The 27,553-nt window shown below is 53.7% G+C and overlaps 1 pseudogene; it reads left to right on the forward strand.

Annotated features, from left to right (window-relative positions):
* The first annotated feature begins 17,606 nt into the window (after positions 1-17,606).
* LOC109737932 (peroxidase 1-like) lies at positions 17,607-18,768 on the forward strand (annotated as a pseudogene).
* The last annotated feature ends 8,785 nt before the right edge of the window (positions 18,769-27,553 follow it).

Raw genomic sequence — 27,553 nt, forward strand, 5'->3', positions numbered from 1 at the left:
TCAAACTCATCATAAGCAAGCACTCGAGGCGACCCATATATGAGTTCCGTGGGGAGAACTGCTTCTGCCCCGTAGACCAGGGCAAAGGGTGTCTGGCTGGTGGCTCGATTTGGCGTCGTCCTGATCGACCAAAGAACCGCCGACAATTCATCAATCCAGCGCCTTCCGCTCTTGCGCAGCTTGTCAAAAGTCTTTGTCCTCAGGCCTCGCAACACTTCAGCATTTGCCCTCTCCGCTTGGTCGTTGCTCCGTGGGTGTGCCACGGAAGCAAAACAGACCTTGCTGTCGAGGTCTTGAATGTATTGCATGAAGGTGTGGCTTGTGAACTACGTGCCGTTGTGGGTGATGACTCTGTTTGGCACACCAAAACGGCAGACTAGTCCCTTAAAGAACTTGATGGCTGACTGTGCTGTCACCTTCCTCACTGGTTCCACCTCTGGCCACTTTGTGAACTTGTCGATTGCAACGTACAAGTACTCAAAGCTCCCAATAGCACGGGGGAAAGGGCCCAGTATGTCGAGCCCCCAGACCGAGAATGGCCAGGAGAGAGGGATCATTTGAAGGGCTTGAGCTGGTTGATGAAGCTTCTTTGAATGGAACTGACATTCTTCACACTTGGTTACTAGTGTCGTTGCATCCTGGAGGGCAGTGGGCCAGAAGAAACCTTGCCGGAACGCCTTGCCGGCAAGGGCCCTCAACCTTATGTGGGAGCCACATATGCCTCCATGTATCTCTGCCAACAGCTCCAGTCCTTCCTCCCGGGGGATGCACTTAAATTTCACACCGTTCGATCTCTTTCTATACAGGACGTCGTCGATGAACTGGTATAAGGCGGACCGACGGGCTACTTTCTCCGCTTCTTCCTGCTCCTCAGGAAGTTCCCCTGTCTGGAGGAATCGGACGGTATGCTGTGCCCATGCCGGAGCCTGGGGCTCGACAACAAGGACCAAAGGCATTTCCTCTGCCATGGGAACGACTGTCTCTACGGCCAGGGCGTGACGCCCTGCCGGAGCCAGCTGCTCCTTGGCAGGCACAGTGTCCACGGCAACATCCTTGCCGGCAGCCCCAGGGGCTCGGCGGGAAAGTACTTGCCGAGGCCTGATTTCCTCCGCTTGTTCTGCTCCATTGATGGTTCGACAGATGGCTGATTAACTGGAGCAAAAAGGTACCTGGTTCCACAGGTAGCTTGAATGCAGCGCGCTTTGACAGGTAATCGGTGATCTCGTTCTCCGCTCGGGGAAAGTGCTCCGCTTGGATACCGTCAAAGCGCTCCTCCAGCTTCCTCACTTCATCTACGTAGGCCTCCATCAACGAGCTCTGGTAATCCTTGTTGACCTGTCTAACAACACGCTGCGAGTCACCCCTGACGATGAGCTTTTTAAATCCGAGGTCTGTCGCGATCCTGAGACCGGCAAGCAGCCCCTCGTACTCAGCAGTGTTGTTGGTGGACATCTCCCTGGGAAAGTGCATCTGGATCACATACTTGAGGTGCTCCCCGGTGGTCACGACGGGCAGCACACCAGCACCGGCGCCTTGCAGCGAGAAAGCCTCGTCAAAGTACATAACCCAGTCGCGAACTGTTTCCTTACCGGGGAGGGTAGTCTCCTGGATCTCTTCATCAGGCATTGAGGTCCATTCTGCAATGAACTCCGCCAAGACTCTGCTCTGGATCGTTGAGGTAATTTAAAATCTCAAACCAAAGCTTGACAACTCCAAGGCCCACTCCACAATCCTTCCGGTCGCGTCTGGGTTGTGCAGTGTCCGTTGCAACGGGAGGCGGGTGACGACAGTGATCTCGTGGGCTTGGAAGTAATGACACAGCTTCCTCGAGGCCATAAGGAGGCCGAAGAGCAATTTCTGCACACCGGAATACCTTGATCTAGCCCCCTGCAAGAGGGAGCTTACAAAGTAAACCAGGTGCTGCATCATCTTCTTCTTCTGCACCACTCCGCTTAATGGTGCGGGCTCTGTGCCGATGGCATCAGATTCTGCGGGGGGCCTCGCCTTGCCGGCACCAGGTCCTTCCGGGGGAGCCTCTGACTTGTCGCCTATCGGTCCTGCTGCTGCCACTGCCTCTTCGTCAACCTCCATCTGCGCCACTAGCGCGGCACTGACCACTTGATTCGTCGCCGCCAGATATAGCAGCAACGGCTCTTGTGGTTTAGGCGCGACTTGTATCGGTGTAGAGGAAAGGTATCTCTTCAGGTCTTGCAACGCCGCCTCAGCCTCTGGGGTCCACTCCATAGGGCCCGACTTCTTCAGGATTTTGAAAAAGGGGAGGGCACGCTCGGCAGACTTGGAGATGAATCGGTTCATGGCGGCAGCGCAGCCAGTTAGCCGACGCACGTCCTTGATCCGCTTGGGCGCCTCAATCTGCTCGATAGCCTTGATCTTGTCTGGGTTTTCCTTGATCCCATGATGCAACACAAAGAACCTGAGAAGTTTGCCGGACGGAACGCCGAAGACACACTTCTCAGGGTTCAGCTTGAGGTTGATCTTGCGTAGGTTGGCAAACGTCTCTTCTAAGTCTTGCACAAGAGTTGCCATGTCCTTGGTTTTGGCCACAATGTCATCCATATATGCTTCCATATTTCTATGCAGCTGGGGTTCAAAACCAATTTGGACCGCTCTTGCGAATGTCGAACCAGCACTCTTCAACCCGAAGGGCATCCGTAAAAAGCAGTACGTACCACATGGGGTGATGAATGTTGTCTTCTCTTCATCTTCTCTTGTCATGAAGATCTGGTGGTAGCACGAATAGGCATCGAGGAATGATAACAGATCACACCCGGCCGTGGAGTCAACAATCTGGTCGATGCGCGGCAACAGGAAGGGGTCCTTAGGACAAGCCTTATTGATATTTATGTAGTCAATACACAGCCTACACTTCCCATTTTCCTTGCGCACCACCACCGGATTGGCCAACCACGTCGGATGGAGCACTCCTCTCACCAAACCTGCCGCTTCCAATTTCCTGATCTCCTCTGTGATGAACTCCTGTCGTTCCAAAGCCTGCTTCCTGACCTTCTGCTTGACGGTCCGTGCATGAGGACAGACAGCAAGATGGTGCTCAATCACCTCCCTCGGAACACCGGGGATGTCGGATGCTTGCCATGCAAACACATCGACATTCACCCGCAGGAAGGCGATGAGCGCGCTTTCCTATTTGCTGTCAAGGGTGGAGCTTATGGTGAAAGCTCCTCCCCGTGCCATCCTTCTTGATGGGCACCCTCTTGGTCTCTGGTGGCGTAGCTCTGCATTTCTTGCTCTTGCCGGTGGAGCTCTCTAGCATGTCCTCGACGGTAGCACAACACTCCGAAGAGGTGCGCTTGCCAAAGTGGGTGTGAGAGGTCTTGCCGGTCTTCTTCTTTCCTCCCGGGGCTTCAGCGGCAGGAGCAAGTGCCTTGGCAGCAGCTGCTGCGACTGCCTCCCGGTAGAGTAGGTCGGCGCAGATCAGCGCGTCCTTCTTGTCGGAGGGGACGGTGATGATTTTCATCGGCCCAGGCATCTTCAGCGTGTTGTAAGCGTAGTGCGACGCCTCCATGAACATGGCCAGTGCCGGGCGGCCGAGGATCCCGTTGTAGGGCAAGGGGATCTCGGCTACGTCAAAGACAATCCTCTCTGTCCTGTAGTTCAGCTCACCTCCAAACGTCACGGGCAACGTGACCTTCCCTTTTGGCTGGCTCCTCCCCGGGTTTACCTCTTGAAATGTACTCGTTTCCTCGAGGTCCTCATCAGGAATTTGCAGCCTTTTGATCACAACGGGTGACATCAAGTTCAGACCGGCCCCGCCGTCAACCAGCATCTTGTTCACCTTGAGGTTGCGTATCGTTGGTGAAACCAACAATGGCAAACACCCGACCGCAGTTGTGCGGTCAGGGTGATCCTCGGCGTCAAAGATGAGGGGCGTGCTGGACCACCTCAGCGGCTTCTGAGCGTCGAACGAGGGTTCCGCTGCTGTAATCTCACGCGCCCACTGTTTGAGCTGGCGGTGAGAAGTATGCAGCGAGGCGCCACCGTTGACGCACATGGCCTCTATAGCCTTCTGGAACTCTTGCTCACTGGACTCGTCGTCCTCGTTGTGATCATCATCTTCTTGCTTCTTGTCGCGGCCCCGAGCGGTTTGATTATCCTTGCCGCGATAGCCTCCTTGGCCGCCGCGCTTCTTGCCGGATCCCTCGGCACCATCCTGGCCCTTCTCCTTGCCCGCCTCTCGTACTCAGCTTTTTGCTTCTCGGCAAGCAGCTCGACTTGTCGGCAGTTCTGGAGGTCGTGGCCCATGGTGCGGTGGATCTTGCAGTACTGGTTGTCGGAACTCCCTGTCTTGTCGGCGGCCGCTAAGGCCCGGCAGGCGGTGCACCCGGCAATCTCCTTGCCGAGGTCGTCTGCCTTGGTCTTCTTGGCAGCGCCGGTGCTGTCGGATCCCTCGACGGCAAGCACGATCTTGCCCTTGCGTTTCCTGTTGCGACGCCGGCCCTTCTTCGTCGGGGCGGCGGTGTCTTCATCAGTAGAGTCGGTTTCCGTGTCGGCATCCTCGTCGGGATACTTCCTTCCCTCTTCAGCCCGGGCGCACCTGTCGGCCAGAACATAAAGTTCGGCCACATCCTTAACCTTGTTCATCGCCAGCTCTTCGTGCATCTTGCGGTTGCGCACGTTCTGATGGAACGCGCTGATCAGGGCGGCGGGATGAACATCGGGGATGTTGTACTGCACCCGGCTGAACCTCTGGATGTACTTGCGCAGGGTTTCTCCATCCTTCTGGGGAATGATATGCAAATCACTCACCTGGCCGTGAGCTTGGTGGCCTCAAGTGAAGGCACCAATGAACTCATGACACAGGTCTGACCAAGAGGAAATGGAATCCGCCGGCAAGTGCATCAACCAAGACATGACGTTGGGCTTCAATGCCAACGGGAAGTAATTGGCAAGCACCTTGTCGTCGTGAGCTCCAGCAGCTTGCATCACGATGGTGTAGATGCTGAGGAACTCCGACAGATGGGACTTGCCATTGTACTTCTCACCAACGTCGGGCTTGAATGTGTGGTGGGACGGCCACTGGAACTGCCGCAGCTCATGGGTAAAAGCTGGGCACCCCACCTCGTAAGGTAAGCCGCCGGAGCTCCCCGGCGCAGGGTGGTCCATAGCGGGTCCCGCCCGCTTGTCCGACTGGTGGCGCATGTCGCGCCGGCGCTCGATGGTGGTTCGAGCATCTTCGTGGGCTCGTTCTCGAAGAACTTGGTGTTGGTCGCGGTGAGCCCGCAGGTCGGACGACGCTATGGAGATGTTATCACAAGCGTCGTCACGACGGGCTGTCACCCGCGATGGCTGGTGTGGAGGAGGAGTGTGCACCGTGACCACAGCACCCCCGGTCCTTCCACCGTCGACATGTGGTGGCTCGATGGAGCGCCGGCCCGAGAGCCCCACCGGTCGCGGATCATCTTTATTGGCGATGGCGACGAGGCTCTGGATGATGGATCTCCACTCGTCGAGCTTCTCCGCAGCCGGAGGGAAGTCGAGGAGCAGCTGCGCGCGCGCCAAAGCTTCCGCTGGCGTGGGCGGTGGTTTCAACTATGTGGACCGTGGCGCGCTTCGACTTCTAACTACGTTAGAAGGAGCTCTACCATGGCCCAGCGGCTGCGTGCCATTTTCGCCAGTACTTCGGCGAGCATGCTAGACTCCTTCGTCCCGCGGACGATGCACAGGGCTCTTCCCACAGCGGTGTCCGGGGTCTTCCGCGTGGTGATGCTGCTCGTCGCGTGCACCGTGGGAAGAGCGCGCCATGGGCGCCGACGTGGGCATCTTGGAGGTTGCTGCGCCACCCGTGGGTGGCAGAACGACACTCTTGGAGGGCCCCGCGCCGCTTGTAGGGGGCCCGGCCCCGTCGTTGGATCTGGCAGCGTGCGGCCCGTCGTCTGGTGCACGAACGACGCCGCTCGCGAGGCACTGACTGCCAGGGCGATGCTGATGCTCACGGACCGCGGCCCGGGTCCTGTCCACGACCGGCCCGCTGCTTGCCCGCACTGGCACGGGTCATTCGGCTCCCGACAAGCCGATCGCTGTGGCCGTCTTCTTCTTGGGAGCCATGTCGATGGAGATCTGCTAGGCTAACTACTAAACAAGATTCTCACAATCGCGTACCCTACCTGGCGCGCCAAAGATGTCGGTGAGAAACGACACCTATGGGATCACGAGAATCCCTACTACGGTTGCCGGGGTGCAGGGTTGTGAGAGGAGCAGGATTAGCAGTCAACACAAGGTTCGTTTACCTAGGTTTGGGCCGCGAGGATGCGTAATACCCTAGTCCTGCTTTGGTGGCTGTATTTCAGAGAGTTCTTAGGCTCTCGAACTAGCTATGGTGGATGCGTGGTTTCAAAGAGCCGAATCCCTCTCCAGTATGCCATGGGCCTCCTTTTATAGTCGAAAGGGGCTGCCACAGTGGCACACAGGAGGTGGAAAGGCCTACAGTGCTATGAGCTTATCGCTCGTATTACAGGACAACATGCATTTAATGCATCGCTTAGGTGTCCCCTTGCTTTATTGGGGATGGGAACGAGGCCCGTCCCGTCCGTCGCCGCTCTGCCTTGCTTCGACACGCGCCCGGGCCAGCGATAAATGCGGCGCCATGTAGGCAGGCAGGCTGCTGAGGTGGCGCGGTGGTGGAGCCTTCACGAAGATCTGCATGCCGCCACGCATGCGTGTGCTGAGTTGGCCTAGAAGCTGCATGTTGCCACGCAGGTGCCTGTCCAGCTGGTTGGGCTGGCAGCTGCATGCGAACAGCGGTGGAGGCTTGGTTGGTGCGGGCCTGGCAGTGGCCCCGCTGACGCCCTCGGCAAGGGCCTTGCCGGGTGGCCCGGCAAGGGTCTTGCCGTGGCGCGCTGTCGTCCCCGGCAAGGATCCTGCCAGGGGTCTTGTGGCTCTCCTCGGCAAGGATCTTGCCGAGGACCGTTGTCTTTTAATCCTCATATGATCTTGAATATTCCTTGTCTTCACAAAGATCTGCATGCTACCACAGAGGTGCCTCCTGCCCTAGTTCCAACGTGGTTGGTTGAGTTGGAACCCATGGGCTCGAGGGTGGCTCACTCTGTTGATGAGGACGAGCCGCCCCGGTAAGGGTCTTGTCGGGGCCGCTGAGGCTGCCCCCGGCAAGGGTCTTGCCGGGGGGAACCTGCTTCGCCTCTCTGTTTATTTGTGTTCTTGGCCCTGGTGTTGCCTTGGCTGTCTTGTACTTCGGCTTTTCTCTAGCTTCCCTCCCTTGCCCTGCTACGGGTGGTCATGGCGCGCGGCTCCGACTGCCCGTGCACAAGTTAAGGGGTACAAAGGTGTGCCCCTACTTTTGTACACCAACACGTGGGCACGCTTTCTCAGTCGCGTACGTGGCGTTTGGTGCACCGCAATAGGCAATGTCAGCACACATCTTGTTCCAAGAACCGTCCGCGCTCGTTATTACCATCGCACACGCTTCTTTTAATTAGAATGTGTGCCCGTCTAGCGGACACATGTTGATCTATCTAATTGTTTCGGTTTGTTGTGGCTAATCGCAAACAGTTCATCTGTATGAAGTGTATGCCATCAATCACACACACCTTTGATCTGGCAGACCGTTTCTGTTCTATTGCCTAATCACAAACAGTTAATCCTTCTGAAGCGTATGCCCTCAATCGCACACACTTTATCTAGCTGTCTATTTCTCTTGTTCCGCCTCATCACAAACAGTAAATCCGATTGAACTGTATGCCGTATATCGCACATGCCTTCATCTGACTGCCCATTTCTGTTCTTCTTCCTCATCGCAACCAGTTCATTGAACTGAACCGTATGCCGTGCATCGCACACGCAACTAAAATCTGAACCTTGTTTGATGCATCTGTCATCGCAAATGTTTTGCACCTTTTTGACGGGTTTTTTACACCACAATTTGCGATTATTCCATCGCACATAGTTTCTTCGAAGGGTCTCTGATCGTAGTTGTGGCACCTCGGCTCAGAGCGACCGGTTTACCCTGCATTGCCAGCCCATAGACCATGTCTTCTAGCAACACACAACATCTTGGTATAGAAAACAACCGCTTTATTGATGCTAGCGGATCAGAGTTTATATTACAACAGATGTCGAGGCCAAGCGTCACGCACAGTGCGGCTGAACAATATGTACATTATTTAGTGAACATAAAGGGGCCTCGATCATGAAAACTACGCGGCAGCGGAATAACGTCGTAGCAAAAGCTCCATAGCACAAGGACACCGATGTGGACACGATCTAGACCCGGACAACACTCCTTTCCAACGAGACTTTCCTGAAATTTGGCATGATACGCCAGGTCAGTACATTGAATGTACTTGCAAGCTCACAACAGGCATAATCATAATGACAAACAATATCATGATAATTAACCAATTAATAATAATGCAACACCATATATCCAACATGCTGTGATCATGCTCGAACGTCCCTTGGGACGGACTTACCAACCGTGATCATTTACGGATCACAAACAAATCACCATCGTGGTCTTGACAAGAGTAACTCGTGATCCTTACGGCGATCACAACCACGACCAATATTTGGTCTCGAACATCTTGATGGCCTTTCCGCCATCATCAACAGTGAAAGTTCATAACTTAGTGTGCAAATTTATTAAACGTTGACTCATGGTGGGACCTACTACGAGGCGTCCGTGACCGTGGACTCGGCTATCGATAGATTATATACTCTGCAGAGGTACCACACTGTACCCACACCATGGAACCCATGGCCTCGCACTCCCATTTGCGTGGACCAACGGCATTCCGACAAAACCCCTCCATTGCCATGACACTCTCCCGGCCACTCCGACCCAATCCCCAACGGGCTAGTCTTGTTTGGCCCCGTGTCTACCAAAGACACAACGACCACCGTTGTGGCCAAAACGGTCCCACTCAGGGACCCGGTACCATAATCTCAACAACGGGCACACAAGATTATGCCTGCTTACCGGGCCAGGGTAAGCATGCCCATAACCTTCCCTAGTTGGAGGCACCGACCAGAGGCATGTCAATGGACCGAATCAAGGCCTTCCCACAAAGGCAAATGTGGTTGCACTGGCAAAAACTCGATTCAGCGTCACCATGACCGAGTGAACGATATATTCAAGTTGAGTTATATTCAGGTTCAACTTAAAATGAAAATGACCGGTGTCATAGCATGCCATGAAATGCAATACTAGACATGCATCACATATTAACGAAAATGACTGATGTCAACCATATTCACACTAAGCATAAACATCAACAACTTATATTACTTTCCTGGTCAGGGTAACTCTCACTTTAACAAGATATTTTCTAGCAAGTTTTATTATTTTTCTCATGCAAGAAAATAACTTCGATTAATTTCTCATATGCATAGCAAAAATTATACTACCATCACCACAAGCAAATCCTAATTTCTGTACCAACCAAGTTAGGTTCAAACATTCTGTAAATCAAGCAAAATGGCTAAACAAGCACTTAACAGAATATTTTCTAGCAAATTTTACTATTTTATTTGTGCAAGGAAATAACTTCCACAAGTAGATCTTAGCTTCTTTACCAACTAAGCTAGTTTAAAACATTCTGTAAATCAAGCATAATAACTAACAAACGCTTAACAGAATATAAATAACATAATAGTTATTTAAATGCATGGATTAATTATTTCATTCATGTAAGAAAATCATAAATATTGAAATGACACCATGAAAATGTTGCTGTGGCTTGCCTTAGTGCAGATGAGGTTCACAAGCCTTCTGGTGATCCTCAAGACAAGCCTCACCCTCTGAAAATAATTTTAAATACAAGAAGAAGATATCAAGAACACTTCTGAAAATCACCAGAAAATCTAGGCATCACAGAAAAATCTCATTTTTGGTGAGCTGCTAGATTTCTTTGCAAAGAACACAATGCAAATATAATCAATTCATTTGGACTTATGGTTGAAGAGTTATGGCAGTTTGAAGCTTTCTGTAAATTCAAATGAATTTGAACAAAAATAAAACAAACTAGGGGGTGACATCGAAGGCGTAAAGCCCAGGGGCGCCACCAGTCGTACTGCTTCGCACACGTATAGAGTGGCTGACTAGCGGGCCCCGCTAGTCAGGTGAGGAGGAGGGGGAGAAGGAAACAGAGGGGGTCGCGGCTTCGCCGGAGCTCTCGCCGGCGACGAGGGCTCCTTGGCCAAAACGAGAGGGAGGGATTGAGAGAGGGGACGGAGGCGCACCTACCCGTACCCGTAGCGTAGCTAGGGGTGGTCGGACGGCGTCAGAATCGACCTCGCAAGTGGAGGAAGAACTCGGTGGTCGCCGGAGATGAGGAAGACGACGAGCAGAGGCAACTCCAGGGGCTCCAAGAGGTCGGAACAGCTTCACGGACGAGAGGAGGAGGCTTTGGAAGGTTCGCCCTGGCCTGAGAGGGGCTGGAGCTACCGCGATGACCAGAGGGGATCACCGGCGAGCTCGAGCTCGGGGACGGTGACCCGCGGCCTGCCCGGCCGGGCTACGGTTGCCTACGTGCTAGAGGAGTGGGTGGGAGTGGTGGATGGTGCTCGAGGAGGCTGGGGGCGGCTCCATTTATAGGCGAGCGGAGAGGGGGGGGGGTCGGGCTCCGCCGGTGGACACCTGTCCACGGCGCCGGCGACGAGCGGCGTTAGTGTGAGGGGGAGAAGGCGACGCAGCTCACGCGGTGACTGTTGGCGAACGAGGACGAGCACAGGAGCGAGGAGAAGGCGACGAGCACAGTGTGCACCGCACTATTGTGTTGGCCGGACCGTGCCCATGCTCGCTGCGGCGAGCTCCGGCGTCGGCGAGCGCCAGGGGGGAGTTAATGGCGTTGAGACAAGGATGGTGGCGAAGTTTGGCATGCTCGGGCAGACGGGGGAAGCGAGCACGCGCGAACAGAGCGCTCGGCGGCACTCAGAGCGCGTCGACACGTAGGCATGGCATGGTGGACACGCGTGGTCACCGCGCGAACTCTTCCCTCAGACCAGCCTACGTGCAAAAATCATGTCTGGCTTGTTGTTCGTGGTGGTTTTGAAGTTTACCACGCTTTGGTTTGGATTCAGGTGCAGTAGAGGAGTTTTTACAAGCCAAGTAAGTTTCTGATCAGTAACTTTGAGAGGTTACTATGGTCAAATGGCTGGGAGTTGGGGGCTGTGCTTTGGATGTTAGCCACGATCTACTAAGGTGAAGATGCACAAGAAAGTCCAGGCACAATGGAGCAAGTAAAATGGTAGTTGCTGTAGAAACCACCATTTCTGTCCAGAACAGAAAATATTTTCTGTAGCAAAAATATTCCAAAAAGTGATGAAATATTTTTGCTCTCCAAGGGTTCAAACAATATTTGTGAATTATCTCAGATTTTTCTGGGCCATAAAAATTGGGGTTGCTTTGGAGCATATTGAACTGGCTAGGGTTTTTGAGAGGAAAAATGAATATTTTTCATTTAAGAAAAATATTCCAAAGATTATTTTTGGGGTGGATCAGAAGGGAAATGATGATTAGGGAGGGAAATGAAGCACTTGGGTGCAAGACAAGGATACCCAAGTGTTTAAATCCATATGAAAAGATTCAGATATTCCAAATTTCAGAATAACTCCAAATAAAAACCAGGCAAATAAGAGGGGGCAAAAACCAGGCTGTCACACACCTCCCCCACTTAGAATGAATCTCGTCCTCGAGATTCGGTTTCTTGGGAAAACCACTCTGGATAATGAGCCCTTAGGAATTCTTCCCGCTCCCAACTTGATTCTAATTCTATGTGATGCTCCCACTGAACCTTGTAGAATTTTCTTACTTTACTGAGAGTGACCCTTTCCATCTGATCCAAAATTCTAAACGGTCTTTCTTCATAGGTCAAATCATTTGCCAATTCTACCTCAGCCATAGCAGTCCTTTTCTCAGGCGGGGATATGCAACGTCTTAATTGTGAAACATGAAACACGTTATGCACGTCTGCCAATTCAGCGGGTAGTTCCAACTGATATGCAATAGTACCCACTCGGGACATAACCGGGAATGGACCAATAAATCTGGGTACCAATTTTCCACGGGTCTAGAATCTCTTGACGCCTTTCATAGGAGTTAGATGGAGGTATAGGTGTTCTCCGGGTTCAAAATTGATCTGTCGGTGCTTTGCATCATAATAACTTTTCTGTCGAGATTTGGCCAATTGCACTCTGTCTCTGATTTCCTTAACTTGTTTCTCAGTTTGAGACCAATTTAAAGGAGTCCGGCACTTACGGCCATACAGAGCTTCATACGGTGACGTCTTTAGACTGGTCTGGAAGTTGTTGTTATAAGAAAACTCGGCATATGGCAAGCAGTCTTCCTATTTAGGTCCCTGGGCTAAAGCACAGGCTCGCAACATATCTCCGAGTATTTGATTTACCCGCTCTGTCTGTCCATCTGTCTGAGGATGATAAGCAGTACTATATTTCAGCGCTGTCCCCAAGGCTTGATGGAGACGTGACCAAAAAGCGGAGGTAAATAGGGAACCTCGGTCGGAAGTGATGGTTCGGGGTACTCCATGCAGACTGACTATTCTGGATACATACAGCTGTTCAAGTTGATCTGCTCGGTATCTGGTGCTGATCGGAATGAAGTGAGCAACCTTGGTTAAGGTGTCCACTATGACACAGATTGCATCCTTCCCTCGCTGAGTCTTAGGCAGTCCTATAATGAAATCCATGCAAACGTCATCCCATTTCCACTGCGAAACTGGCAGCGGTTGGAGAAGTCCAGCTGGCTTATGATGTTCTGCCTTCACCTTGTTGCATATGTCGCAACAGGCCACAAAATAGGCAATGTCTTTCTTCATTCCATCCCACCAGAATATTTGTCTAAGGTCTTCATACATTTCCGTACCTCCCGGGTGAACGGAATATGAGGATTCGTTTGCTTCCGACAAGATTTTCTGCTTTAAGTTAGGCTGATTGGGTACACAAATCCTTCTACGGAATCGGAGGGTACCGAATTTGTCCTTGGAGAAATCTGGGGTCTGCTCAGCCATCGGGCTCTTGGCACGTTTTTGCAGCTTGATGTCAGCTGGCTGGGCCCTGCGGATCTCTTCCTCAAGTGTGGGGGTAACTTCCAAAATATTAGCGAGGCCAGCATCCACTATGACTAGGTTGAGCTGAGCGATCTCCTCTTGGAGTTCGGGAGGCAAGGATTTCAATATGACATTTAAGCTGACAGGCTTTTGACTGAGTGCATCGGCAACCACGTTGACCTTACCCGGGTGGTAATTTATTCCAAGATCATAATCCTTGACCAAGTCTAGCCATCTTCATTGACGGAGATTTAAATCTGGCTGAGTAAATATGTATTTAAGATTTTTGTGATCGATAAAACTTTGGCACCTTTTTCCAATCAGGTAGTGTCTCCAAATTTTTAGCGGATGAACCACCGCAGCCAATTCCAAATCACGAGTAGGATAATTTCCCTCGTGGGGTCGTAGCTGTCGTGATGCATATGCTACTACCTTGCTGTCTTGCATAAGTACGCAACCAAGGCCTTGCCTGGAGGCGTCACAATACACATCAAAACTGCGATAAATGTCTGGAAGAGTCAATACATGTGCGGTTGTCAGCCGTATCTTTGGCTCATTGAAACTTTTCTCACAGTCCTCCGTCCATTCAAACTTCTTATCCTTTTTGAGCAGCTCCGTCATGGGTTTAGCAATCTTGGAAAACCCTTGAATGAAACAACGGTAATATACAGCTAATCCGAGAAAACTCTGGATCTGCGTCACGGTCGTGGGCGGCAACCAATCGAGCACATCCTTTACTTTGCTCGGGTCCACGGCTATACCTTCGGCGGATAGTACATGTCCGAGAAACCCAACTTGCTTGAGCCGAAATTCGCATTTACTGAATTTGGCGTATAGTTGATGGTCGCGGAGTCGTTGTAGCACTGCTCGGAGGTGATCCTTGTGCTCTTCTTCACCCTTGGAGTAAATGAGGATGTCATCGATGAAGACTACCACGAATTTGTCGAGGAAGTCCATGAATACTTTGTTCATCATACGCATGAAGAAAGCAGGGGCATTGGTGAGACCAAAGGACATCACTGTATATTCATAAAGACCGTACCGAGTAGTGAATGCGGTCCTTTTCTATGATCTGCCAGAGTGTGTTGTGCTCGCCACTGCTATTGTCGCATGCCGAATTGATTGGATTGCAGCACATTGCACCTCAATTATATCATCATATTGCATTTGATACATAAATGCTGGTTTGAACCACATTACAATGATGTTAGATTAATGAAAAGTAGTAGTTATAAAGCAAATATAACAAGTGCATTACAATAATTAATAAGCATATATATGCCGTCGCTCATCACATAATTAATGCTTTGACGAGTTGTTCTGGATTGAAATGAGTGTCAGCCAATGTTCAACGCATAGACTGTTAGTAGAAGCCGCACATACTACATGAATTATTACTTGATGGAACGAATGGGGACCAACGGGCCGCTTGCTCTAGAATTGGAGATTTGGCCTCTCAAAGAGCCCACAACAACCTCAGCGGTTATGGGTATGGTGGTTGGACTCATACCCGGCCAGATCCTTAGCCTCTCATCCAGGGTTGCCTCCATAAGGATATGCACGCCGTGACGTCACTAAACGGCCTCTCTGCAATCTTCTCAATCGCTGGGAGAGAACACCTGGCCATTGGAATACTTCTAACCCAACTAACATCGCCTCCCTGAGGTGCTCTGCCCGATACTTTTCCCACGTTCATAGATAGTGCTTCTCCATGTCCGCCGCAGAGACCCCCTCCCACAAATCTTCTGGCGGTCCCATCTGTTATTTTTAGCAGACAATAAAATTCAAAATATATACATATGGAAAAGATCACAAGGTTAATATATAAACATATGACATGCGTACATATAAACTAGAGATCACAAGGTAACAAGCATTGTGTCATGACATAGTTTAATGGTTTTTGACGGTTTGCTAGACTAGAAAGGAGCATATATATGGCCATGTCAATGTTTCATTCTCATCTCTTGTTCTTCTTGACTCTCTGCCCCGCAGCAGAATATCTCCTCTCATCCCCTACTACATGGCGATTGATGATGTTCATGAGCACCCTCTGAAAGCGCTCGTGCTCTGTCCAAAAGTGAGCTAGCTTAAGTTCCTTCTCATTCTCTTTGGACCATTTCTACAACATTGAATCACTCCTCAACAGTGGTCCTGCACGCACATAGTCATCCATCAAGACCATGGCATAGTAGCCAGCCATGTGCATGGTTTCGCCTTTCGGTTGTTGCCGGCAATAGAAGCTAGTGTTAAATTTGTACTGTGAATGTGGCATGTTCTTACGGTCGGACTTATGACACATCAAAAGAGCAGCATTGATAAGTTTCTTCAGATCGGTCCATGGCTTCTTAGGGTCTCTCCTGGAATCGAAGAAATAAGCTCGGCCGTCTCGGGGAACAATTGAACAATGTAAATTAATAAGGTTGAAATCAAAGTACTCAGGTGTATATGTGCAAGCATAAAGAAATGAACTTACGTTTCAAAGTAAGGCCAATAGAAATGGATCGACATTTCGCCAAAACATAGGCACTCATGTTAATACCTGCAAATATAAGCCAACGATACTACAATGGATCCTAGTTAAAAAAGAAAGAAAAATTCGACATGACCTATGCTAAAAAGAGGACATAACGAGTACCAGGAACTCGGCAAAACGGAAATGAATCGACGTTTTGCCAAAACATTTTCGCCGAGGGGCCGCCGCAATGACCCTAAACACAACTTTGACCATACCAGAGAGGTGGCTCGCTTGGCGTCCGAAGGAGGCGCGAGGTATCCGATGTTGGCGGAGGAGGGCACAATGGTCGGAGTTGTAGCCATCGCGGAGGAGCTTCGCGGTGGCGGTGGCAGCGAGATGCCTCCAGTGTTGGAGAAGGAGTCCATGCCCGTGGCGGCGAGGAAGGCCGCGACGCAGCATCGACGAAGGGGCTGACAACAACGAGGGGTGTGGCGGTGCCGGTGAGGAGGAGAGGCGGCAACGAGGGGAGCAGCAGCAGCGAGGATGAGAGGCGGCAACGAGGGGCGCGACGCTGAGTCGGGCAAGATTTGGGGGGAAAGGCGGGGGGGGGGGGGGCAGGGGCGGGGGAAATGCCAAATTTTGGAACCGTTTTTCAGGTGGGGGAAAAGTGAACTGCAGCCAGCGTCGTGGGTCTACGTGTGACGGGCACGGCAGGGCGCCTGCTACACGTAAGTGGACAACACTGGCGGGCGGCCGACTGGACCGGCCACTACTACAAGTGTATAATATGTACTTCCTTCGTGCCTGGTAAGAGTGCTTACCATAATTTAGCTGTGGCAAGCAACAGTCACACTCGCCACTGATGTACAGATAAGCAATGGCGGGACTTTGTTACTGCTCATCACAATTAGGTTGCATTACGCATCCAGCTCTGAAACGGTCTACCAGTGGCGGGCACGTATTCCTGCCTGCCACTGCTCTGTTACTAGCAGTGGCGGGTAAGCTTTGGTACCCGTCACTGCTATATTTCCAAATTAGCTGTGGCAGGTGACACGTCTCGCCCGTCACAAATTTGTGTTCACCTATAAGCCATTTTCTATAGTGTATGATTTTCTTAGGCGACGGTCGATGACAAGATGACCAAGCAATAAGATGCAACCGGGTAATGGGCATGTTTAGGATCTTGCCTCGGCAACTATTTTTCTTGTGTTCTAGAATGTCTGTATGATTGCTATGGCGGGTTTACCTAGATTTTCGTAGGTGTAGGATCTCTAGATTAATATTCGGGTTTAAATACTGAATCAGGTGCCAAGCATGATACTTATAAAAACTAGATCTCCAAATTTATAAATATCATTTTAACCATGTTTGGAATTTAAACGTCATTATTCAAATTATATGTTGATCAAAACATGATATTTAAATTCTCCTGGTCTTTTGGGCCAGGGCCTCGACAAAGGCATCAGATTAGCCTAATTCTTGGCAAGCTTTTTAATCTAAAAAACAAAGCAATTTTGGATGACATGTGTGAAAATTCTTTAAAAAAATTACTACCTTTCAATGACTTCTAACATAATTTAAATTTATTTTCAAGTTTGTTTGAATCTGGCTCAAAATTCCGGGGTTACAAGTATTTCAGACCAAACGAATATAGCATCGACTCAGACTTAGCAAAACTGATTCGGGATAGCATGTGGTGCCGGTATAAATATACGGATCATGATATTTCCATATCTTCAACCTACCAGTAGGTGGTGGCATTCATTTGTTGCACGTATCCTTTGTTGATTAGAACTTGGCACCGCAGTTTGCTCCGTGATGGCTAGTTAGTAAGTTAGTGAGCAGATTGTTGTCTAGAGAAAATTAGTGAATTCATCTAATGATGTGCTTCCGTCTGGCTGTCCGTCCGCCTCCATTATACGTACGGAGACCGCCGGAGAGCGCAAACAAGGAACAACTCATTAAACCATGGGAATTTTACCTGCTGCTCTGGAGGACAGCCCACCACATGCAGGCGTGGGGACACTCCGGCGCTATATATTTCCCCGGCGCCAGTCCATCAGCAGCAGCAGCAGCTCAAGCTTCCCCTGATCAACTAGCCACCTAGCCATCGTCGTTTCTTGCATAGCCAAGCAAGAAACAACCTTCTTGGCCGAGAATATGGCGTCTAGGGCTGCGACGATGGTGGCGCTGCTGCTCGCGGCGGTGGCGGCGACGTGCGCGCGGGCGCAGCTGCACGACAAGTCCTACAGCGAGTCGTGCCCCAGCGTGGAGGACGTCGTGAGGAAGGAGATGGTGAGGGCGCTGTCACTGGCGCCCAGCCTCGCCGGGCCGCTCCTCCGGATGCACTTCCACGACTGCTTCGTCAGGGTAAGCTGCATTTGCATGCATCAGTATCTGCCCGTACCCCGATGTGTGCTGTGGCCTGACCAGTGACATCCTCGCCCTCATTGCCCGGGACGCAGTATGGCTGGTGAGTAGAGTACTAGGCCGTTCTCTTTTGCAAATGACACGGTATATACGTGTGGAAGCCAAATTCTAATGCTGCTCGATCATGGTTTCTCCAGAGCAAGGGTCCATTCTGGACAGTTCCTCTCGGCCGGCGAGACGGCAGCGTGTCCATTTCCAACGAGACCGACGCTCTGCCACCCCCGACCTCCAACTTCACCGTACTCACCCAGCTCTTCGCCGCCGTGAACCTCGACGCAAAGGACCTTGTCGTCTTGTCCGCCGGGCACACCATCGGGACGTCGCACTGCTTCTCCTTCTCCGACCGGCTCTACAACTTCACCGGCATGGAGAACCCCAGCGACATCGACCCCACACTGGAGCCGCAGTACATGATGCGGCTAAAGAGCAAGTGTGCCAGCCTCAACGACAACACCACCCTCGTGGAGATGGACCCCGGTAGCTTCAAGACCTTCGACACCGACTACTTCAAGCTGGTGAGCAAGCGGCGGGGCCTCTTCCACTCCGACGGCGCCCTCCTCACCGACCCCTTCACCCGCGCCTACGTCCAGCTCCATGCCACCGGGACCTTCAAGGACGAGTTCTTCGCGGACTTCGCCGCCTCCATGATCAAGATGGGCAACGCCAACCCGCTCACCGGAAGCCAGGGTGAGATCAGGAAGAAGTGCACCGTGGTCAACCATTAAACCACCGACGAAGTACAAGGCTGTTTTGATTTGTGAACATCTTTTCCCCCTGTAAATTACTGTAAGATTGTCATAGCTCCTTTCTCTCCCAAATCTTTTTCTTTTGTTAATTTATTGTTTCGTTACGACCATGTTAATTCCTTGTACACACGATGAACAATTCAATATTGCCACACCCGACATGCCATCCGTTGTCACCTGGAGATCATGTCACACTTACTAGTTCTGTCTATGTTTGTTTTGTTTTATTTATTGTTACATAATGTTTTGTAGTGTTCTTTGTTTCATCTCAGAGCATATCATAATGTTTCACATGTGCTAGTAAAAGGAAGAGTTATAGTCAGAATATTGTTATTTAGTTACTTTTTGGGCCGTTGTCGGAGTAAATGGTCACGGGTAGCCTAACCAACTCCCCCTGACTCTTCGAACAATTATCAGGCCATTCAAACCTTCAAGCATACAAAGCATAGGGCCGCCTTCCCCCGACCGGCTGTCCCCAGGGTCGACCCCCAGAAGGCGACCCAACCACATAAACCTCCCCAAGAGGAAGATACGAGATAGCCGCCTCCAGGAAGCCGGCCCGAAGAGGACCGACTCCCAGAAGCCGGCCATGAGGCAAGCCGACTCCCAGAAGGCGGCCATGGAGAAAGCCGGCCCCAGGTACCGGCCAAGACTGCACCTACTAAGACTGTACCTACGTAACGGCGATAGGACGGGGCGTGGCCGCAGTACGGCCCACTACCCCCGAATCCTGGAGCAGGCATGGCCTTGCCATCCCCCGTCCGGCGCAACACTGTAGCCGTGTTGGCCTTGCTGTCACCCACGACAGGTGCCAGTACGGCATGCAGGTGGCGGGCCCCTTTTGGCAGAGAGACGTCCGAAGGCGGCCTGCCACCTCTAGTCGGCCAGGGGTGTGGCCGGCTCCCAATAGCCGGCCATCTCCCTCCCTCGAAACATGTGCCTCATTAAGAAGACAAGACGAGGTAAGGCTACAGTGAGAGCCCGCGAGGCGGCGGCACTGTAGCCACGCTTACCTCGACAAAGCCCTCGTCATCAGAGGCGAGGCGACAGTAACCAGCCGCCGACAAAGCCCCAAGCGGTGGGCCGGTCTGTCGGCCAAGAGGCCGGCAGCCGGCGGGACCCACCAGTCGGCGGGCCCCACTGACCGGCGGAGAAGCCGGCCAACATAGACGCTGACGGCTGGGACCCGCGCCAAGCCGGATTACCATTGTACCCCCGGGGGTAGGCCTATATAAACCCCCCGGGACACCCATGCAAAGGGAGAGCTGATAGAATTCCACACACAAAATAGAGAGAAAAGGAGGGCTAGCCTTGCCCTTCTCCTTCCTCTAGCCAAACAGCTCAAGGAGCGCTTGTAGCTACTTGTATTGATCTAGTGATCATGCGGAGACCCCGCAGAGCAGGACTAGGGGTGTTATCTCCACGGAGAGCCCCGAACCTGGGTAAGATCCGCCGGCGTGTATGTCTTCGCCTCATCCCGTTTCCAGGCACCGGCGACGTCTTACTGGCTCCCACAATGATAAGCCACCCGTTGGCATATGTCGCACCTACCACCCGACATTTGGCGCCCACCGTGGGGCCAGGTGCACCGTCGTCCGGAGACCTGTTCTGGACGGGAACCCTTTTCCTCCCCCGCGAGCGCAACCAGCCTGCTGCACCCGATGGCGTTTGCCCCGACGCGCTGCAAGGCGTTGATGACGCCTGCGCAGCGAGCTGCCTCGCCGATCTTCTTGGCGAGACTCACATCTCCGACGAGCCCGCGTCTGACGCAGGCACGGACTGCCCCGAGAGCCGCCTCATCAGCCTCCTCGACCAACTTCACATCTCCAGCGAGCTTGCGGTAGACTTGCAGTCGGTCGGCTCCACCGACCCGATGCTTGTCGACTCCGACACGGCATCGCTCGACGCCTACCCCTCCGACGTGGTAGTCTTCAACGACCCCCTCCCTCGAGCTGACAGCGGCAGCAGCGCTGTCACTGAGGTGCTGGTCATCAGCCACGTCGCCGACTCGGGCGAGAACGCCCATGACGCCCTGCAAGCGGCGATGTGTGACTTGTCCGCCCCCATCCCGGCCGACGCCGACGCCGAGACCCTGGAGGCACGCCGCCTTGCCCTCATCACGGAGGGCCAGAAGATAGCCACCGTGAGACGCCTCACCGAGGCTCACTAGCGCGAAGTCGACCGCGCTGCCTTCGGTACGACGCCTCACGGCGGCCGAGCCGAGCCGGCCTCGTCAAAAAGCGCGGCGCGGCCATCGCCAGCATGCCGGGGGCAGATCGCCCCGTCTACGCCACACCGCTCGAGAATCTGCGAGCCGCTCAGGCGGCCGCTGAAGAGCTAAATGGGCTGGGGGTTGATGAGCTCCCCTGCATGACAAGGCGCATCCAGCAGCTGATCGACGCGGCCGCAGAACGACATGAAGCCGGCGCCCGCGCTGAGAGTCCTCCCCCACGCCGAGAGCACGCCGCGACTTCCCGGTCACCGACTGCGAGCGGCGCCCGAGCAAGGAAAGACAAGGAGCCGGCTGCTAGCCGCAGCCGGACTCGGATCACCATCGAGCGCAATGCGGAAGGCCGCCCTCAAGCAGTGGAGCACCAAGGCAATCCGCCTCCTCCCCCGCCTCGAGGGGAGAGATATCCCACCCCTCCACCTGTCACGCATCCGACTCTCGGTGGCCGACTGAGCCACCGCGAAGGAGTCGGCGAGAACGACGCCCGCCACCGGATCGACCGCCTAGCTCGATCCCTGGCGCTAGAAGAAGAAGACGATATCGGCCCGCCCTGCTTTGGCCCCCGCATCCGCGATGAGCCCTTCCCCAAAGGATTTTCGCTCCCCAGAGACACGCCCAAGTACAACGGCTCTGTGAAGTCGGAAGATTGGCTCATCGACTACTGCACTGCTGTCAGTATAGCGAACGGCAACAGGCGCATCGCCGTGAAGTACGTCCCTCTCATGCTGCAAGGCACGGCGCGCACCTGGCTCAACAGCCTCAAGCCCTACAGCGTCAATAGCTGGCTGGACTTCACGGAGGTCTTCGTCCGCAACTTCACCAGCACGTACAAGCGGCCTCCCAAGCCCCGCCAGCTCCCTATGCGTCCAAGGGCCCGACGAGTCGATCCGCGACTACCTCACGCGGTGGGCCGAGCTCCGCAACTCCTGCGAGGGGGTGCACGAGGTTCAAGCTATCGAATACTTCACCGCCGGGTGCCGAGAGGGCACCCTCCTCAAGCACCGACTCCTCTGCGACGAGCCGGCTACCCTCGACGAGCTGCTGGTCATTGCAGACAAGTACGCCACAGCCGACTCCTCGATGAAGACCGATCTCTGAATAGGCGCCTCTGGGAAGATGCTCGCTCCAGCTCCTAAGACGCCAGCTGGCGACTCCAATCGGCGCCCCTACCAGAACGACCGCAAGCGCAAGGCCCCAACGCCGCCTTCCACCAGTCGGCAGGTGGCCACGGTCGAAGACGAGCAGCCCGAAGAGCGGCCCACTCCCAAGAAGAAGGGCGGCAGGCCGGCTTGGCAACCGACCTTCTCCTACGAGCGGCCTCTCGATGCCCCCTGCCTCTTCCACAGCGGCGCGAAGCCATCCAACCACACGACCCGAAAGTGCCACTGGCTCACCCGGATCTCCAAGGGCGAGGGGCTAGTGCCGCCTCCGCCTCCCGGCCCGCCGCCTCCAGCCCCCCAGCAGCCGGCTGCTCGACCAGCAGTCGGAGCCATTCAAGATGAGTTCCCTGAAGAGCACGCCGCCTACGTCGTCTTCAGAAGCCAGGTTGAAGACAGGCGCGGTCGGCACCGACAGCACCAAGAGGTCAATGCAGTCGCCTCCGGCAGCCCTGAGTTCATGCATTGGTCCGAAAGGCCTATCAACTGGAGCCGGGCCGACCACCCAGAAGTGATGCCGTCCCCCGGCTCCTACGCACTAGTGTTGGATGTCACTCTCGCAACAGAGAGGCGGGCTGCCCGATTCTCCCGCGTTCTGATTGATGGCGGAAGCAGTATCAACATACTATACCGCGACACCATGGAGAAGCTGAACCTCAAGGCGAAGCAGCTCATGCCGAGCCGGACCGTTTTCCATGGCATCGTACCCAGCCTGTCCTGTTCCCCGATCGGCAAGATCAAGATGGATGTTCTCTTCGGAGACAAGGATCACTTTCGCCGAGAAGCGATCTGGTTCGAGGTAGTGGATCTGGAAAGCCCTTAACACGCTTTGCTTGGTCGACCTGCTCTGGCCAAATTCATGGTTGTGCCCCACTACGCCTACCAAAATATGAACATGCCGAGCTCAAAGGGGATCATCACAGTGGCCGGCGACTACAAGAAGTCCATCAAGTGCGCTGCAGCCAGCAGCCGGCTGGCCGAGTCCCTCGTAGTGGCCGAAGAGAAGAGGATGCTGGAGCGGGTTGTGGCCATGGCCGGCAAGCAGCCGGCCTTGTCCCCCAACCCCAAGGAATATGATGCGCAGGGCTCCTTCCAGCCGGCCAAGGAGACGAAGAAGATACCCCTGGACCCGGAGAACCCGGAGAGGTTTGCAGTCATTGGTACAAACCTGGACAGTAAATAGGAAGGCGAGGTCATCAACTTCCTCCATGAGAATCGAGACATCTTCGCATGGTCCCCAAAGGACATGCCGGGTGTTCCGAAGGATTTCGCCGAGCACAAGTTACACGTCCGAGCCGACGCAAAGCCGGTCAAGCAGCCTCTCCGCCGACTGTCAGAAGAGAAGAGAAGAATCGTAGGAGAAGAGATAGCCCGGCTCCTTGCCGCCGGCTTTATTATGGAAGTATTTTTTCCAGAGTGGCTCGCCAACCCAGTCTTGGTGTTGAAGAAGAATAACAAATGGCGTATGTGTATAGACTACACTAGCCTAAACAAGGCCTGCCCCAAAGATCCGTTTGCCCTGCCACGGATTGATCAAGTAATAGACTCCACAGCCGGATGCGAGCTGTTGAGTTTCTTGGATGCCTACTCAGGATACCACCAGATTAAGTTGGACCCAGCAGACCGCCTGAAGACCGCCTTCATCACACCATTCGGAGCTTTCTCTTACCTGACTATGACATTCGGCTTGAGGAATGCCGGTGCCACTTTTCAGCGTTGCATGAAGAAATGCCTCCTCAAGCAACTCGGCAGAAATGCCCACGTCTACGTAGACGATATTGTGGTGAAGACAGAAAAGCGCGGCACCCTGCTGGAAGACCTCGAAGAAACATTTCCCAACTTGCGCCGATTCCTGATCAAGCTCAACCCGGAGAAATGCGTGTTCGGAGTACCAGCCGGCCAGCTTCTAGGCTTTCTGGTCTCCGAACGCGGCATTGAGTGCAACCCTGTGAAGATCAAGGCCATTGAGAGAATGGAGATTCGCACCAAGTTGCGAGATGTGCAGAAGTTCACCGGGTGCCTGGCCTCCCTAAACCGCTTCATCAGCCGGCTAGGAGAGAAGGCTCTCCCCTGTACCGACTCATGAAGAAATCCACTCATTTTGAGTGGAATGACCAAGCAGACCAAGCCTTCCATGAGTTGAAGAAGATACTGACCACTCCACCTGTCCTGGCGGCGCCAACTGAGAAGGAGCCCATGCTCCTCTACATTGCCGCAACTAGCCGAGTGGTCAGTACAGTCATCGTGGTCCAGCGCCCAGAAGAAGGACGTGCCCAGCTAGTCCAGAGGCCGGTATATTATCTAAGCGAAGTACTGTCCAGCTCAAAGCAAAACTACCCACACTACCAGAAGATGTGCTATGGAGTGTACTTCGCCGCCAAGAAGCTGAAGCCCTACTTTCAAGGGCATCCCATCACGGTCGTATGCACCGCCCCGCTTGCCGAGATCATAGGCAGCCGGGATGCATTTGGCCGGGTGGCTAAGTGGGCCATTGCGCTGGCGCCCTACAATATCTTCTACCAGCCCCGCACCGCCATCAAGTCCCAAGCATTGGCCGACTTCCTCGTCTTCTGGGCCGAGACCCAGTACCTACCGCCGGCTCCCGACTCTACTCATTGGCGGATGCGCTTCGATGGGTCCAAGATGCGCACCGGCTTGGGAGCCGGCATCGTCCTCACCTCTCCCAAAGGCGACAAGCTCAGATACACGCTGCAAATCCACTTTGCCGCCTCCAACAACGTGGCTAAATATGAGGCGCTCATACACGGGCTCCGGCTAGCCAAAGATCTCGGCATACGTCGGATCCTGTGTTATGGCGACTCAGACTTGGTGGTCCAGCAGTCATCTGGCGACTGGGATGCCAAGGATGCAAACATGGCGAGCTATCGATTCCTCGTCCAGCAGATCAGTGGGTCCTTCGAAGGGTGCGAGTTCCTTCACGTGCCACGGGCCGACAATGACCAAGCAGATGCCCTGGCACGGATCGGCTCCACCCGACAGGCTATACCAACCGGTGTCTCTCTCCAGCGCCTCCTCAAACCGTCTATCAAGCCGTCTCCAGAGTCGGACTCTATGTTTGTACCGCCTGCCCCTGGTGCAGTCGGATCCGACTGGAGGAACCCAGCAGGCGGCTCGAGGACTTCGACAAGCGACCCGGGGACTGCCGTAGTCGCACCCGGCTCGGCGACTTTAGAACCCGGCCCGGGGACTGCAGCAGTCGGCCCAAGGGCTGCAGCGATACAAGAAGCGGTGGCCGACTCCAACTCTCCACCACCTAACCCACCCACCCGAGTCACAGTGGCCGTACTAACAGTAGAAGAAGTCACAGCTCCATCATGGGCCCAGCCCATCCTCAACTTCCTAGTCAATAGAGAGCTGCCGACTGATGAGATCTCGGCAAGACTAGTGCAACGCCGAGCCGGAGCATATGCAATAATAAACAGAGAACTTGTCAAGCGCAGCGTCACTGGAGTCTTCCAGTGCTGCGTCGAGCCGGAGAAAGGTGTAGCAATCCTCAAGGATATCCACCAAGGCGAATGCGGCCACCACGCAGCCTCAAGATCGCTTGTGGCCAAAGCTTTCCGCCATGGTTTCTTCTGGCCGACTGCTTTGGAAGATGCCAAAGAGATAGTCAAATACTGCAAAGGATGCCAAGTCTTCAGTTCCAAGCAACACCTGCCGGCTTCTTCCCTCAAAACCATCCCCCTCACCCGGCCCTTCGCCGTCTGGGGGCTGGACATGGTGGGCCCATTCAAGACAGCCCGCGGCGGCTTGACGCATCTACTTGTCGCCGTGGACAAATTCACCAAGTGGATCGAAGCAAAGCCAATCAAGAATCTGAACGGGCCGACTGCCGTGACATTCATTGCCGACATCACTACTCGATATGGCGTGCCGCATAGCATCATCACCGACAACGGCACAAACTTTGCCAAAGGAGCACTAGCACATTTCTGCGCGACACAGGGCATCCGACTGGACTTGGCGTCCGTTGCCCACCCGCGGTCAAACGGCCAGGTCGAGCGAGCAAACGGCCTCATCCTCTCCGGCATCAAGCCCCGCCTGGTCGTACCACTAGAGCGCTCAGCCGGCTCCTGGCTCGACGAGCTGCCGGCTGTCCTCTGGAGTCTACATACTACCCCAAACAAGTCAACCGGCTTCACTCCATTCTTCCTTGTATATGGCGCCGAGGCTGTCATCCCGACTGACATCGAGTTCGACTCGCCTCGGGTCACCATGTACACAGAGGCGGAGGCCAAGGAAGCGCGAGAGGACGGCATCGACCTGCTGGAAGAAGGCCGGCTGTTAGCACTCAGCCGGTCCGCCATCTACCAGCAGGGTTTGGGCCGTTACCACAATCGGAAGGTCAAGCCAAGATCCTTCCAAGAAGGCGACCTTGTACTTCGGCTGATCCAGCGAACAGCCGGCCAACACAAGCTCTCGGCTCTTTGGGAAGGCCCTTTCGTCATCAGCAAGGCACTAGGCAACGACTCCTACTACTTGATCGATGCACAAAAACCAAGAGCACGCAAGAGGGATGATTCCGGCAAGGAGTCGAAACGACCATGGAAAGCAAACCTCCTGAGAAGATTTTACAGTTGAAAGCAGTATGTATCACACTACCATTTTTGTATTAAATATGAGACAAACGGGCCCCACGAGGAGCACTCGGGGACTGCCCTCCTTTATCTATGAATGACTAGTGCCATACTCATAAATGTATTATTACATTCGATTTTCTGTCTGGCACCGGGTTCGACTAGTCGGCCCGGGGACTGGCCGCCTTAAGTTATATTAAAAGTTCTACCTGAAGTCAGACAAGTAGTGTGCCGGCACCCGAGCCCTCTCTTGTTGAAAGTCGCAGCTCGAAGAACCGATTGTCCGACTAGCAAGAGCCAAAGGCAGAAAGGATGCCCACACGAAAAACGGCTAAGGACTAACGAACTTATATAACGCAAAGACGGCCTCCAACCACGTCTACCGGCTGTCAAAACAGCCGGCCGGCTGGCCTCCCAATCACTTCGCTATAATCCAACAAAGCTAGAGTACTTGCCCTCCCAAGCACTTCCCCAGCCACAGATTGCAGAGCAGCTGTCCGGCTGGGAAGCCGGCAACCAAGGGAGGGCCGCAAAGGAAACAGCCGAAGGATGAAAAGCAAAGAATAAGGGAAAGCCAAACGCATGCATAATTATATTTGCACATAAGGCCCCAAACAGGCCGGCAGTCAATATAGTTCGAATACACCACCAGTGGGTGGAATTGTGCAAACTTAACAAAACACTGTTCCAAGAATGGTGAAACAGGAAAATAGAGGCAGCGGACTAGACTAAGGGCACAGCAGGGGAGCCGGGCTGGTCGTGGGAGATGGCGCCGCCAGCTGCAGGAGTGGCCAGCTAGCGGGTCTCGGCTTGATCATCGCCGGCTGCGGGCGGTGCACCCACGCATGCCTTGTTGCTAGAGGCATGGTCAAGCTG

This window comes from Aegilops tauschii, chromosome 1, assembly GCF_002575655.3.
Source record: "Aegilops tauschii subsp. strangulata cultivar AL8/78 chromosome 1, Aet v6.0, whole genome shotgun sequence".
NCBI lineage: Eukaryota > Viridiplantae > Streptophyta > Magnoliopsida > Poales > Poaceae > Aegilops > Aegilops tauschii.